The sequence below is a fragment of the Schistocerca cancellata genome, unplaced genomic scaffold (genome assembly GCF_023864275.1).
Source record: "Schistocerca cancellata isolate TAMUIC-IGC-003103 unplaced genomic scaffold, iqSchCanc2.1 HiC_scaffold_1141, whole genome shotgun sequence".
Lineage (NCBI taxonomy): Eukaryota > Metazoa > Arthropoda > Insecta > Orthoptera > Acrididae > Schistocerca > Schistocerca cancellata.
The window spans coordinates 2,291,378-2,305,080 of NW_026047140.1; positions in this window are offsets into that span (position 1 = coordinate 2,291,378).

Consider the following 13,703-nt stretch of genomic DNA (forward strand, 5'->3'; position numbering starts at 1 on the left):
AACTGCGCAACGCTACGCGCTGTTCACATCCAGCTATAGCAGTTCATGACAACAATGCAAACTAGCCACAGACTGCACACAGCACAGGCAGTGATTTTCACGCGTAGCGCTACGTGGCATTACCAATATAAAAATCTAAACAAACAGCGTACGTACAAATTAGAATAAAAAGAGCAAGAGATCGTTACGTCAAAAAAAACAAAAACAAAAAAAAAGACAAAAGAGAAAAAGCAAACTGCATCTATATGTGCTCTTAACTGTAGATACCTGTACACAGCGTCGTGCAATGAATGCCGGCTCACATTTAATTTTGATTGTTGGAGGAAATGCGTAGGAAATATTCTTTAAATGGAAATGAATGGTTGTACTTTAAAAAAGTTCGTTTGGAAACAAAGTATTATTGGGGCATTTTGTTGTGAAGAAAATAGTTACAATTGACATACAGTATTAGATTTGCGCAATGCAGCTTCATTACCTTACCTGTAATAACAATATGCATCGTCCCGAACGGAGACCAGAGTCGCGAGAAGAGCACGCCGCCGCCCGCTCAGTACAATCGTCCACTCGCTAATACTGTCGACTGACTACTACCTCCCCCGACCCGCCACATATAGATGACAACTGTTCCTGCCGACCCGCTACGTGCTACTAGTGTCGTGTGGCGCAGACTAGCGACGATAAGAAACGCTCTGGTCAGAGATTGTGTCGTGCCTCGCCATCGCTGGTAATGAGTACATACGTGTTTCAGCGCTCGTACCGGAAGACGCAGTGCGGAGCCAGAGACTGTGTTGCCGAGGCCGTCGACGCAGTGCATGTCGGTCGGTCGAGTGCGTGCGGGAGGGCAGAGAGGCAGCGTCGGCACGGAGATGCACGCACGGGGGCTGCGGCGTGGCGCGTTTGCGGTAGGCGCCTTTGGTGGCAACGGCCGGGACAAGCAGCGGTGTATGGTGTGGTGCGGGCCGGACAGGGGCGGAGGAGGAGGAGGCGGCGGCGCGACGATGGCATTGGGGCGGAAACGGGGACGGCGACGGCGACGGCGGATGTTGAGAGGCGTGACGCGCGGACCGACACAGACGCACAGATAGATAGATAGGTAGGAAGAAGAAGGGGCGGCTGGTGAGTGAGTGCAATTTAGGCGGTAGACACAAGAGGTCGGCACGGCATTTGCGTGATGTGGCGTTGTGACGGGGTGTGCTCGCTTGCCTCGTTTTGTTGATGCGCGCAGGAAGATGTGCAGAGCAGCGGCGGGCGGCTCGGTTCGGTTTGGCCCGGCGGGCCGCGCTGTTGTCGCGGACGTGAGCGCCCCCTGGCGGGTGGCCGGAGGCGGCGCGGCGTGTTGGACGTGTGGCTGGCGGCAGTGCACAATTGCGAGTGGCTGGCGGTGTGGCGGTTGGCGCGTCGGGCGGCCGAGAGAGTGGAGAGGTATGTGTTTGCGGCCGCCTTTGCTGCGCGGCGTCGTGCAGGGAGGGAGGGAGGGCGGGCGGGCGGGCGGGCGCCTGTCGACTGTGTGACTGTGTGACTGTGTGTGTGTGTGTGTGTGTGTGTGTGTGTGTGTGTGGCGAATTGGCGGCGTTGTGCTCCGGCCGAAGGCGTCGGGAGAGGAGAGTTGGTCGTGATGTCATGTCGCGCCGCGTCATGTTTGCGAAACGTCTGCCGAGAGGTGTGGTGGTAGCGAGCCGGTCGGTGTCGGTGCGATGGGAATGTGCGTTTGGCGGTTTCGGTGTGCTTTTTGCGGCGTGAGAGTGGGGCGGGCGGGCGGGCAGGCTTGCTGTTGTTGGTTCCTTGTGTTTTGTGTGTAGCTTGATGGCAACGTGGAAGGGCGCCGGTTTCGAGCCGTGCGTGTGGTTGTCGACGTTGACTGGTTGGGGTGTGCCGTTGCACGTGCATGTTTGGGTCGTTGGTGTGGTTTTTGGCTGGCTGGCTGGCTGTGTGTGTGTGTACGACGGGAAGGGGGAGGCGGCGGTGGATAGTGCAGTAGTTGTGTCGTTGCCACGGGCGTCGGGTGCGGCTGTGCGTAGTGGCGGAAAGGTGTCGGTTGCGGGAAGCGAGGCCGTCGTTGGCGGTGTCGCGTGCCTTCGTGAATCGAGTGGGGCGGGGAAAGGAGCAGCGTGCCGCTGCGTCGTGGCCGTTAGCCAGAGGCTGTGCTTTGTGATAGTTTTGTGGACGGTTCGTGCGAGGCGATTTGTTGCCTGCCCTGTGTTTGTTTGTTGTTTTGGAGACGACGACTGGTTGGTGGCGTGCGCGCGAGCGAAGTGGCGGTGTGCGTTTCCCGTGTCGACTGCCGACTGCCGGCTGGCGACAGGTGCGCCGTCGGTGGGGTGGGTGGCCGGCTCAAGTAGAGGCGGCGGCGTCGTTGCGGTGTGTTTGTGTTGTCGGCGACAGCTGTTTGTGCGGTGCGTGTGAATGGTGGTGCAAACGTGTGCTGGCGTTGAGGCTGCGACCGCGGCGTGTTGTTGGTTGATGTTGAACAGCGGCTGTGTGCGGTGGTGGTGTTGCCGCACGTGCATCCGGCCCGGCGCGGAAAGCGCAGTTGCGGCGGCCCTTCGGTGCCAGCCACGTCGCGTGAGCGGCGGGTTGCTCTGGTCGACACGTGGTGCTCTGGTTTGTTGTTTGGTGCCCTTTGGCCGGTGGGTGGTCCGTGTGTCTCGGTATCTGGTCGTGGTCGTGCTGCCCGTTTGTCGGCGTTGTCTGTGGCTTCGCTTTTGTTTTTGCGGCGTGCCGACGACCCGACGCGACCTTTACACCCAAAGTGTGGCGCCCGAAGGTGAACCAACGTAATCCGACCTCGGCGCTTAAGCTCTAAGCGTAAGCTGAGCGAACCGAACCGAACCGAACCTGTAGCGTTGCGTAGCGTGAGGTGAGGTGCGGTGAGGTCAGCCTCAGCGCCAAGTAAGCCAAGCTGTCCGGCCGTGAGGTGGGTGGGTGGGTAGGTAGGTGCGGCTGCTGCGGCCACCTGACGCCCGACGTGTGTTTGAATGCTTAACCTAAGTTTGAGGCTTAACCTAACACCGACCCTTAACCTAACCCAAGTGGCCCTAACCTAACCTTAATGTAACGTAACGTAACCTAACCTAACCTCTGACGCCTGACGTGTGTTTTGAATGCTTAACCTAACCCAAGTGCCCTTAACCTAACGCACGTCCACCGAACCTAACCGAGACGTGTGAACCTAATGTCTAACTCGTAACGCGTGATGTTGGCTGTCGTGTGTGCTGACGGCAGATTGGGTTGGTCTGTAGTTGCGGATTTCGGTTTGCTTCGGGCGAGGGGTTGGCTCGTAAGCGGCGAGGGGCGCTCCGGCGGAGCATGTTGCTTTGCAGGCGGCGCCCGTTTTTGCGGCGGGCACAATTGAAATTGTTGGGAAACGAACGAAAGGGCTGTGAATGTTGGCGGGCGAGAGGAGGAGGACGTGGCCCGACGGCTGCGGGCCGATCGGGAAACGGTGGGAGGGCGATGGGGCGGCGGAGGTGCGTTTGCACGGCCGTCATCGCCGCACGCCTCCGCTTGTGTGGCTGTGGCGCCGGCCGCGGTGGCCGGGCTGCCGCGGCGACGGTGTGGGGCTTTTGCCGAAGGTTTGGCCATTGTGGCCGGTCGCCGGCTGGGGCTGTGGGGGCGGCATTTGGGCGTGGGCGGCGATTCTCGGCGGGCCGACCCAGGCTGTAGCGCGCGGTGGCTGCAGTTTGGCCGTGGTTTGCGGCGCTGCCGTGGCGACTGGTTGGCGACTGTGGTGTGGCTGTGTGTAGCCCCATCCTCGGTGGTTTGAAAGGCGCGGGTGGTTGTGGCGCAGGTGTGGGGCTGCTCCGCACAGGCTGTCGGACGTTGGGCGGTAGCAAGCGCACCGGTCCGCATCATCTAAAACTACCGGCAGGGTTGAGGGAATGTAGTATTTACCCGAAGGCATTGACTACTAAGTCTGGGTATGGGAGAAGGAACTTCAGGTGGAGGAAAATGTCTTCTTTATTGGCGGATTAGAGAATCAAATGGAATTGGACTTCTGTGGGTTGGACACTGCCAGGTGCGTTACCTGTTAAGCAGTGCGACTGGTCGTTGGTATGTGTCCCGAACATCTGACGGGACTCCGATGTTCCGTATGAGTGGGTTCTCCGAGACCACGGCTTTGTGATACAGGCGTCTGGCTTTTTGTTGAAATCTGCGAAGGACCTCAGGTTCCTGCAGAGCTTCGTGTACGTAACGAGACGGGAACTGCGGGTGCACGTGGAGGATTCTTCGGAACGCCTTATTCTCCAGCGCTTGAAGTCGTTGAATGTGGCGGGTGGCAGCATTGCCCCAGGCGACGCAGGCATAGTCCATAATCGGCCGTACGAACAGCCTGTAAATGAGGAGGCCATTCGCAACCGACAGTGAGGAGCCTTCATTAAGCAGCGGGTAAAGGGCTCCCAGGCGCTGGTCCACTTTCCGGCGGGTGGCCGTGACATGCTGTTGCCAGATGAGCTGACGATCCAGCACGACACCGAGATACGTCACTGAGGGCAGCCACGCGATGACTTCGCCGAATAACCGAAGTTCCGGCACTTGCGGCGGTCTTCTCCTGGTAAAGATGACGGCCTGGCTCTTCTGTGCGTTGAAGCGGATCCGCCATTTGCGGGACCATCCTTCAAGGTCGGAACAGGCTTCCTGAAGCCGACGGTGCATGGCCTGAGGCCAGCGGCTGCGGGTGTAGATGGCGGTGTCGTCAGCGTATATAGCTTTTTCCACCCTGGGGGAGGTGGGGATGTCCGACGTAAAGAGGCAGTAAAGGATCGGCCCAAGGACGGATCCCTGAGGGACGCCAGCGTCGATGTTCCGGAGAGTCGAACAGGAGTTGGCAACGCGAACAGAAAAGGTTCGCCCTCGGAGGTAGGAGGCGAGCAGCTGTACCATCGATCGGGGAAAGCCGTGCTGCATCAATTTCCAGAGAAGCCCCTGATGCCAGACGCTGTCGAATGCCTTGGAGATGTCGAGGAATACGGCCCCACAGTATTCCCGGTTATTAAAGGCGAGGGTGATGTCTTCGACGACGCGGATCACCTGTTGTTCGGTGGAGTGGCCGCGTCGAAACCCAAACTGCTCCGGCGGGAGGAGCCTCCGTTGGTCCATTATGGTGCGGATTCGTCGTAGCAGCAGCCGTTCGAAGACCTTACTGATATGAGGGAGGAGGCTGATAGGTCGATAACTGGCCGGTTCCTTCCTGTTCTTCCCCGGTTTTGGAACGGGGATAACTGTAGCCCGTTTCCATGCCTCGGGATACGTCAGCGCCCGGAAGATGTTGTTAAAAACCGCAGCCAGCCAGACATAGGCTGCTGGAGGAAGTTCCTTCAGGGCTCGGTTGGGTATGTCATCTGCCCCCGGCGCCTTGGTGGTGTTCAGGCCAGCGATGCACGTCCGAACTTCGTCCGTCGTAACGGGCGGAATTTGGTCCTCACCGACAGCAGCAGGTCGGTCCAGGTAGTGCCGGACTTCCGCTTCCACGCGCTGAACGTGATGGACGTCTATCGGGTCATTCACAGGGACGAAGTTAGCTTCAAATACATCGGCGAGTGCGTTGGCCTTGTCCTCAGGGGTGTAGACGAGTCCAGCTGGGGCGTCCAATGGAGGAACAGTCGTCCGACGTTTAGTGAAGAATCGAACCGTGTCCCAATGATTGGCATCCGGCGTAAAGGCCTCGAGTTTCGAGGCCCACTGCTGGTTCCTGTGGGCGATGAGGGCGGCCTTGACGTCGCGCCGAAGTTGGTTGATACGTCTCTTAAGGTCCGGATCCCTGGTGAGACGCCAGTCTTTGCAGAGACGATTGCGAAGACGGATAAGGTCCAGGATCTCATGAGGTAACCCTGGACGAAGTGGCTGCCGCTGACCGGCCTGTGGCGTGGACTGCCGGAGGGCTGTGGTAACAGCAGTGGTGAACTCCGCCGCGGCAACATCGACGGGCGCATCCGGTGGAGTGAATGCCAGCAGATGGGGGAGCCGTTCCCGGTAGCCATCCCAATGTATACGTCGCAGATTCCACCGCGGCGTCTGCGGAGGAAGATGGACATTCAGCTGGAAAATGACAGGCAGATGGTTAGAATTGAGAGCATGTCTCACTTCTGCCGTCATGAACTGATTCAGGCCCTTGGTGATTGCGATATCCAGGACGTCCGGAGTGCCCCTGGAGGGGTAGCATGTCGGTTCATCGGGCCCACAAGCATGCGCATCAGCTTGCTCAAGGACGTGGAGGAGACGTCGACCGTCATAAGTGGTGGTGAGTGAGTTCCACGCTGCATGCTTTGCGTTAAAGTCACCGGCGAGGAACAGCTTCCCAGGAAGGCGCAACAAAGCCTTCGCATCGTCGACGTCAATATGCGGCTTAGGTGGGCGGTAGACGGCCACAAAGGTGACGGTGCCGACCGAAGTCTCGACGGCCACAGCTGTCGCTTCCATCTTCCGCAAAGGAGGCGTCGGGACAACATAGTGCGAGATCGTCCTCTTGATGTAGATGGCTGTACCGCCGCCTTGAGTGGGGCGATCGTTCCGATAGCAGAGATAATTCGCGAGATTAGCCCTCAGGCCCGGCTTCAGATGCGTTTCGCTGACCATGCAGATGTCGACATGCTCATCTTCTAAGAATTGGCGAACCTCCAGTAGGTCGTGGTAAATGCCATCCGCATTATAGGTGGCTATACAGAGGTCTTCATAGCGACGGGGCCTAGGCATGGTGAGTAGGTGCGACGTCGCTGGTGGCTCGAAGCGAACTACGAATGGCCGCTTCAACTGTCGTGGCAAGAACTGCCGGGAGCGCTTGAATTGCTCGGCTCATCTCGGTGACGGCCGTCATCATGGTCTGCATGAGCGCCAGAAGTTGGTTGACGTCAGCTGCCGCAGTGGTCGGTTGGGGACGTCCAAAGTCGTCGGTGCGCCGGCCGCGAAGAGGTGGAAAGGACGCCGAGGCAATCTCAAACGCCGCTGGTGGGGGTGCCGCCGGAGAGGCGTCGCCCCGCAAGACATCCGCCGCCGTCGGAGACTGGAGGACGTAAGCGGCGCGTCGTTGCATCAGTGGAACGCGCTCCTGCCGCGGTGCATCGGTGTATCTGCTGCTGGCAGGTGTGCTTCTGACGACATGGGTCCCAGCACGTCTAGTCTTGGCATTGAGAGGTGGTAAACCCCTCTGTCGGCGACTAGCATCTTTGTGTTTCTGGCAGGAACGATAGCTGGCTGGGTGCTTGCCGCCACACAGTCCGCATTTTGCAGGTTCTTCTTTGGGGACGGGACACTGGCGGCTGTCATGAGGGCCGCCACACTTCACACATAGAAACGGCATTGTGCAGAGCCGCGCCACGTGGTTAAAGCCCTGACAGCGGAAGCACTGAGTCACTCCTCGTGACTTACGCAGCTTCTCGACAGAAACGGAGAGTGCACAAATTCTGGTGACTTTAAACACATCACGATTTTCTGGTGTGTCCGGAAGAACCACCACACGGAGGCCTGACTTCTGCTGCGTGCCAGGCATCCGATGGTAGTCGACGACCGTTGCCGCAAATCCCAATGCAGACAATTCGTCCTTGAGTCTGTCGTTCGGAAGAGAATCGACGATACCTCGAAATATCAGCTTCAGAGTGGGCGGTCGAACAGTGGGAAACGTGTAGCACGGGATTCCCTCGGCGCCCACCATGTCCATAACCGTGACGTAGTCTTCAGTGGCCGTGACAGTGAGTTTTAACTTATCGCCTCCAGCCTGCTTCGCTGTGAAAGGCTGCTTCAGATGTTGCGTCAGCCAATCGTACAATTTCAGATAAGTGTCCGGATATTGCAGGACGATCGGTGGAATTTTATGCCGCTGCTGTTGTGGTTGCTGCTGCTGCTGTTGTTGGTGGTGGTGTTGTGACTGCTGTGGTGCCGCATTAGCCGGCGGCGCCACACCTCCATCGTCGATGACGTCAAACCTGTTGCTTACAGGCACGACAGGCGCGGCCGCCGGGGTCTTGGTCTTCGCCTGCTTCTTTTTCGGCGGACGAAGAAAGCCGTCTTCAGTGGGCGCCACATGGGGCAGTCCAGGTCCAGGATCGCTGCGCTTCCGTCGAAACTGGGACGTCGACGGGCGAGTAGCGTCGTCGTCCAACGACGCGTCAGTAGAATAATCCATTGCCATGTCCAGAGTCCTCGCTGTGGTCGTCAATAGATCATTGCCCTTACGCCTTTGCCGGGTCGTCATGGTTGGGGGGCCGGATGGGGCCGCCGACGAAGCGAGCTCCGCCGGACGGCGATCCGCCACACCCTCCGCTGAGCTAGATGCCGAACTCATGGCAGCGCACGCGTAGCACGTCTGCACACTACGGAAGACTAACTCGAACTGGTAGCAAGCGCGGGAGGCGCGGCGCGGCGGCGCGCAGAGTGGCGGCCGCTCTCTCGGCCGTCCGCGCCCGCCCGCGACACTGGCTGGGCCTGTGGCGCGAGGCGGCTATTCCTCTGCTGTGCGCTCCGCTCGCTGCGTGTCTCCTCTCGCTCTCGCTGCTCGCTGTGTTGTGTTGTAACGCGCGTCGTCGAAATGGCAGATCAGGCGGCTACGAACGAGACTGCTGCGGCACCCGCCGCCACCGGCACTACGAAGAAGGCAAAGTCTGCGTCGTCTGCGAAGAAGCCGCGCGCCAAGCCTGCGCACCCGCGCACCTCTGAGATGGTGACGGCCGCCATCAAGAGTCTGAAGGAGCGCGGCGGATCGTCGCTGCAGGCGATCAAGAAGTACATTGCCGCGCACTACAAGCTGGACGCGGAGAAGCTGGCGCCGTTTATCAAGAAGTACCTCAAGTCGGCCGTGGTGGCGGGCGAGCTGGTGCAGACGAAGGGGAAGGGCGCGTCCGGCTCTTTCAAGCTTGCCGGCGCCGGCGGCGGGGCGGCTGAGGGCGGCAAGGCTCGTGCTGGCGGTGCCAAGAAGAAGCGCGCCGCTCCGGCCAGCAAGGAGAAGATGGGCGCCCGTGCGGCCGGCGCAAAGAAGGCTGGTGGCGTGAAGGCGGCGACTGGTCGGAAGGCGGGCGCCGCCAAGAAGGCGTCTGCGGCGTCGGCCGCTCCCGCCGGTGCGAAGAAGGCGGCTGCTGCCAAGCCGGCCAAGGCCAAGTCGCCGTCGAAGGCGAAGAAGGCCGCCAAGGTTCCGACGAAGAAGCCGAAGGCGCCGTGCCCGAAGAAGGCGACGACGCCGTCTAAGGCGAAGGCTTCGCCCAAGAAGAAGAAGTAGAGGAGAAGAAGAGAGGAATGGGAAAGGAAGGGTTGGCGGTTGACTCCGTCGTCCGCACCCCCCGTCCCCGTCGTCTAGTGGCGCGCAACAGACGCGCGGCCCAAAACGGCCCTTCTCAGGGCCATCAAAGCACGTCGGGAAGGTTTTGATTGTCGTGTTTGTGTTGCGGTGTGGTTGTGTCGTCTGGCGTTTCTGTATGCCCGTGTGTGGATACTGTTTGCGTGCCGTGGTGGTTGGATTGCGGGGGGTCGGTGGCGGGTGCGGGCGGCGGTAGCGGTTTTGTCGTTGCGGTTGATTGTCGCCGTTTTTTTTTTTTTGGTCGCGGCCGGCCGACGGTTGGTTTTGTGTCATGTTGTTTGAATACTTTGGTTTGCCTGCCTGCCTTCTTCTCGGATGTGTCTCGTCTTGTGTGTGTGTGTTCTTGCAACGGGGGCGGGGGACGTTGAGATGTGGAAAGGGTCGGTGGCGTTGGACGTGCCTGGCTTTTTGTTTGTTTTTCTTTTTCGAAACGAAGCGGCGGCCGGCCGTGTGGTTGACGGCGTCGGCCGATGGGTATTGTGCGCTTTGAGCGCCGCGCCGGGGAGGGATGATGTTGATTGATTGTTGCGCGCGCCAGCAAGCTGGCAGAGGAGAGCGGCTGTGGCGGACGGACGGGAAGTGGAAGTGGTGTTTTTGTCTTTCGTTGTGTGGTTGTGGGGCGAGAGGCGACCGACAAAGTTTGCTCGCGACGGAGTGATGTTAGTGGCCCTTAAAAGGGCCGTTTTGTTTGTTGCGTGCGTGGGCGGTGCCCAGCGGCTGGCGCGGTGTTTAGGCGCGCTCGCCGCGGATGCGGCGCGCGAGCTGGATGTCCTTGGGCATGATGGTGACGCGCTTGGCGTGGATTGCGCACAGGTTGGTGTCTTCGAAGAGGCCGACGAGGTAGGCCTCGCTGGCCTCCTGCAGGGCCATGACCGCGGAGCTCTGGAAGCGCAGGTCGGTCTTGAAGTCCTGGGCGATCTCGCGCACTAGGCGCTGGAATGGCAGCTTGCGGATGAGCAGCTCTGTGCTCTTCTGGTAGCGCCTGATTTCTCGCAGGGCGACGGTGCCCGGCCTGTAGCGGTGGGGCTTCTTGACGCCGCCGGTGGCGGGCGCGCTCTTCCTCGCCGCCTTGGTGGCGAGCTGTTTGCGCGGCGCCTTTCCGCCGGTGGACTTGCGGGCCGTTTGCTTTGTGCGGGCCATAGCGGTAGCGGTAGCGGAGCGGCGTGGAGGCGAGGTGCTGCGTCGGGTGCTGCCTTGACGACACGGGCGCGCGCCAGCCACCGTGGTGCGCTTATATGCCCTCGGTTGCGCGTGGTGGGGGGAGGGCGGGCCAGAGTCTATATAGGGGGGCTGGCGCGTGCTTACCGTAACCAGGGACCACAGAGCCAAGGGCAATAAGGCCTTCCTCGACATTAAAATGAGGAATATAGAGACTGAATTGCGCCGGAAGATACGCGAGTCAGGCTACCCAGAGGCAGAAGTGCGACCACAAAAACCCCGCGACGGAAGGGGTACGGTAAGGCGCAAACCAGAACCATCCCTATGTGTCGTCCTCAAAAAAATCCCGGTGGACACCAAAGATGACTCAGTCATCCAACAACTCCGCGATCAGGGCTTGAAAGTAAAGACTGCGTGGAGAATCACCTCAAAGGCAAATAACGCCCCAACTGAAAAATACAGGGTCATCACGCACGATCCGCAAACAGTGGACAAAATGTTGGCGGAAGGCGCGGTGATAGATTATAAAAGAAGAGCTGCAGAACCCCCACATGACCCCCCTCCACAACCGGCACAGTGCGGGAAGTGCCTTACATTCAACCACACAACATCCAAATGCACCGAAGAAGTGAAATGCGCGCGATGTGCTGGCGCCCACAGCCTCTCCCAGTGCAAACAAATGGAGAGGCAACAGTGCTCCAACTGCGGCGGAGAGCACTCGGCACTGTCCTACAAGTGCCCCCAGCGCCCAAAAAAGGCCTCCAGCAGCGAAACCACGGCCCCCATCAAAACAATTGATGGCCCAGCGCCCCTACCAGCAGAAGAAATCTTTCCAGAAGAGGTAGTGCTGAAGGACGACCTCATCAGACTACTCACAACGGTCTTGCTGGATTTATTCCAAGACCGCCGTGAAGAAGTCAAAAGATCGATAGACAGAGCCTCCAAGCAAATACTCCAGAAGGGCATGTTCGCCACACAAGCGAGAAACTCACTACACATAACAATAACAGACCGATGGGACCCAGAACTGCAATCACAATGGCGCCCACAACACGACCACACACCACGACCCCGCTCCCCCTCTCCCACCCCACAACAAGACCCACGACACCACAACCAGAGCGAAACAAACACACACTAGGAAGTAGGAAGTACACCCCGCCCACCCTCCCCCCTCCCCTAACATGGACGAAGACAGTGAAGTAAACCACCTCAACCTTCTGTTCGCAAACGCGAAAGGGATTAAAACCAAACGCCCCATACTAATTCACATGCTCCACCAAGAAAACATACACGTCGCTGCCATCGCCGAAACATGGCTCAAAGACGGAACCAAATGCGATCTCCCAAAATATAACACATACAGGAAAGACAGGCAGGACGGCAGAGGAGGGGTGGCTATCTACGTCAGCAACACTATTGCGGCGAAAGAGGTCACCCTCCCTGCTGCTTTTGACAACACGGAAGCCATAGCGGTCGAGATAAAAGACAACAACAGGCAAACACTCAAAATAGCGTGCATGTATAACCCCCCAGGGACTGCGCTACAGGTCCAGTTCATCCAATACTTTACTTCACTTCCGCGATCTATCCTGGTAGGAGACTTCAATGCCAGACACCACAGACTTGGCGACAGAGTAGACAATGGAAACGGACGCAGACTATTTGACCTCCTGACCACAGACCCGACCCTTCGACTTCCACTAGACGAACCTACCTTCATAGGACACCAAGGTATCTCAGCCCCAGACCACATCCTACACAGTCCTGACTTACACAACTCACTCCACCTACCCCGAGTCGGAGACTCCATTACCAGCGACCACTTACCCATCCTTTTCTCCACATCCGCCAACCTCCCCCCTCCACCCCATCCCCACAGAAGAACAATAATCCAGTACAATAGAGCAGACTGGGAAAAATACCAGGACACTATCAACCATGAGCTATCCATTCCTATAACAATCACTGACGAAGACGACTTACATCTGGTCACCAATAAACTTGAAACTGCCATCACCAAAGCGGTCCAGGAAGCAATCCCCACCAAATTAGTAGAAAACTGGAAACCCACCATCCCAGAAGCAGCACTAGAACTAATACGACAGAAAAAACGACTACAGAGACAGATGAGGCGAGACGACAATCCAGACCTAAAAAGACAGTGGAACAGAATAAACGCCAGAATAAAAAGACTAATATCTCAACACAGACAACGACACTGGGACGACACATGCAGCAAACTGGACTACAGGAGTGGGGGCAAGTTCTGGAAGAGCTTCAAAACACTCTCAGGGCAACGCCAGACATACGTCAACACCCTGACAGTAAACAATGAACCCTCAACAGACCCCCTCGAGCAAGCAACAGCCTTTAAAGAAACACTACAAGACGTATACTCATTCCCGAACGACAACAGATTTGACGACACATTCAGACGACATGTAGACACGCAATTAGGAACCCTGATAAACGCCCCAACAACCGAAACAGAAGAACAGCAGGCCCTCACCAAAGACATCACAGACATAGAAATAAAAAACGCAATCTTCTCAGGACGCAACTCCGCCCCCGGACAGAATGAAATCAGACGTATTCACCTACAAAAAGCCCCCCTCCACGCCATAATTCCCATCCTATCCCTTATCTTTAATTACTGCCTACACAATGAGACAATACCAACAAACTGGAAGACGAGCAAGACTATCATGATACCTAAACCTGACAAACCCAGGACAGACCCAAAATCATACAGACCGATATCCCTACTGGACGTGATAGGGAAAACATACGAACGAATAATAACAGACCGCATAAGGACTTATGTCGAGACGAAAAACCTACTCCCCCTCACACAAGCAGGATTCAGACACAACCACTCGACCAATGACCCCCTCCTTAAACTGACAGACAGCATCATCAAAGGGTTCAACCAGGGACACTGTACACTTGCAGTGTTCCTAGACATAGAACGGGCCTTCGACAAACTATGGCACCAGGGCCTGCTGTTCAAACTAATCAACATCGGCATCCCATCCAAAGTAGTCAGGATTGTCCAATCATACATCACCAACCGGACCTGCAGGGTTCACGTCGCCAATCAGATGTCAGAAGCCTTTACCCCACAAGCTGGCGTCCCCCAAGGTGGCATCTTGTCCCCACTACTGTACACACTTTACACTGCCGACATACCTACCGTAACGACTCCCCACGAAGGAATGGGACTATATGCAGACGACACGGCCTACTGGTGCACGGAACTACG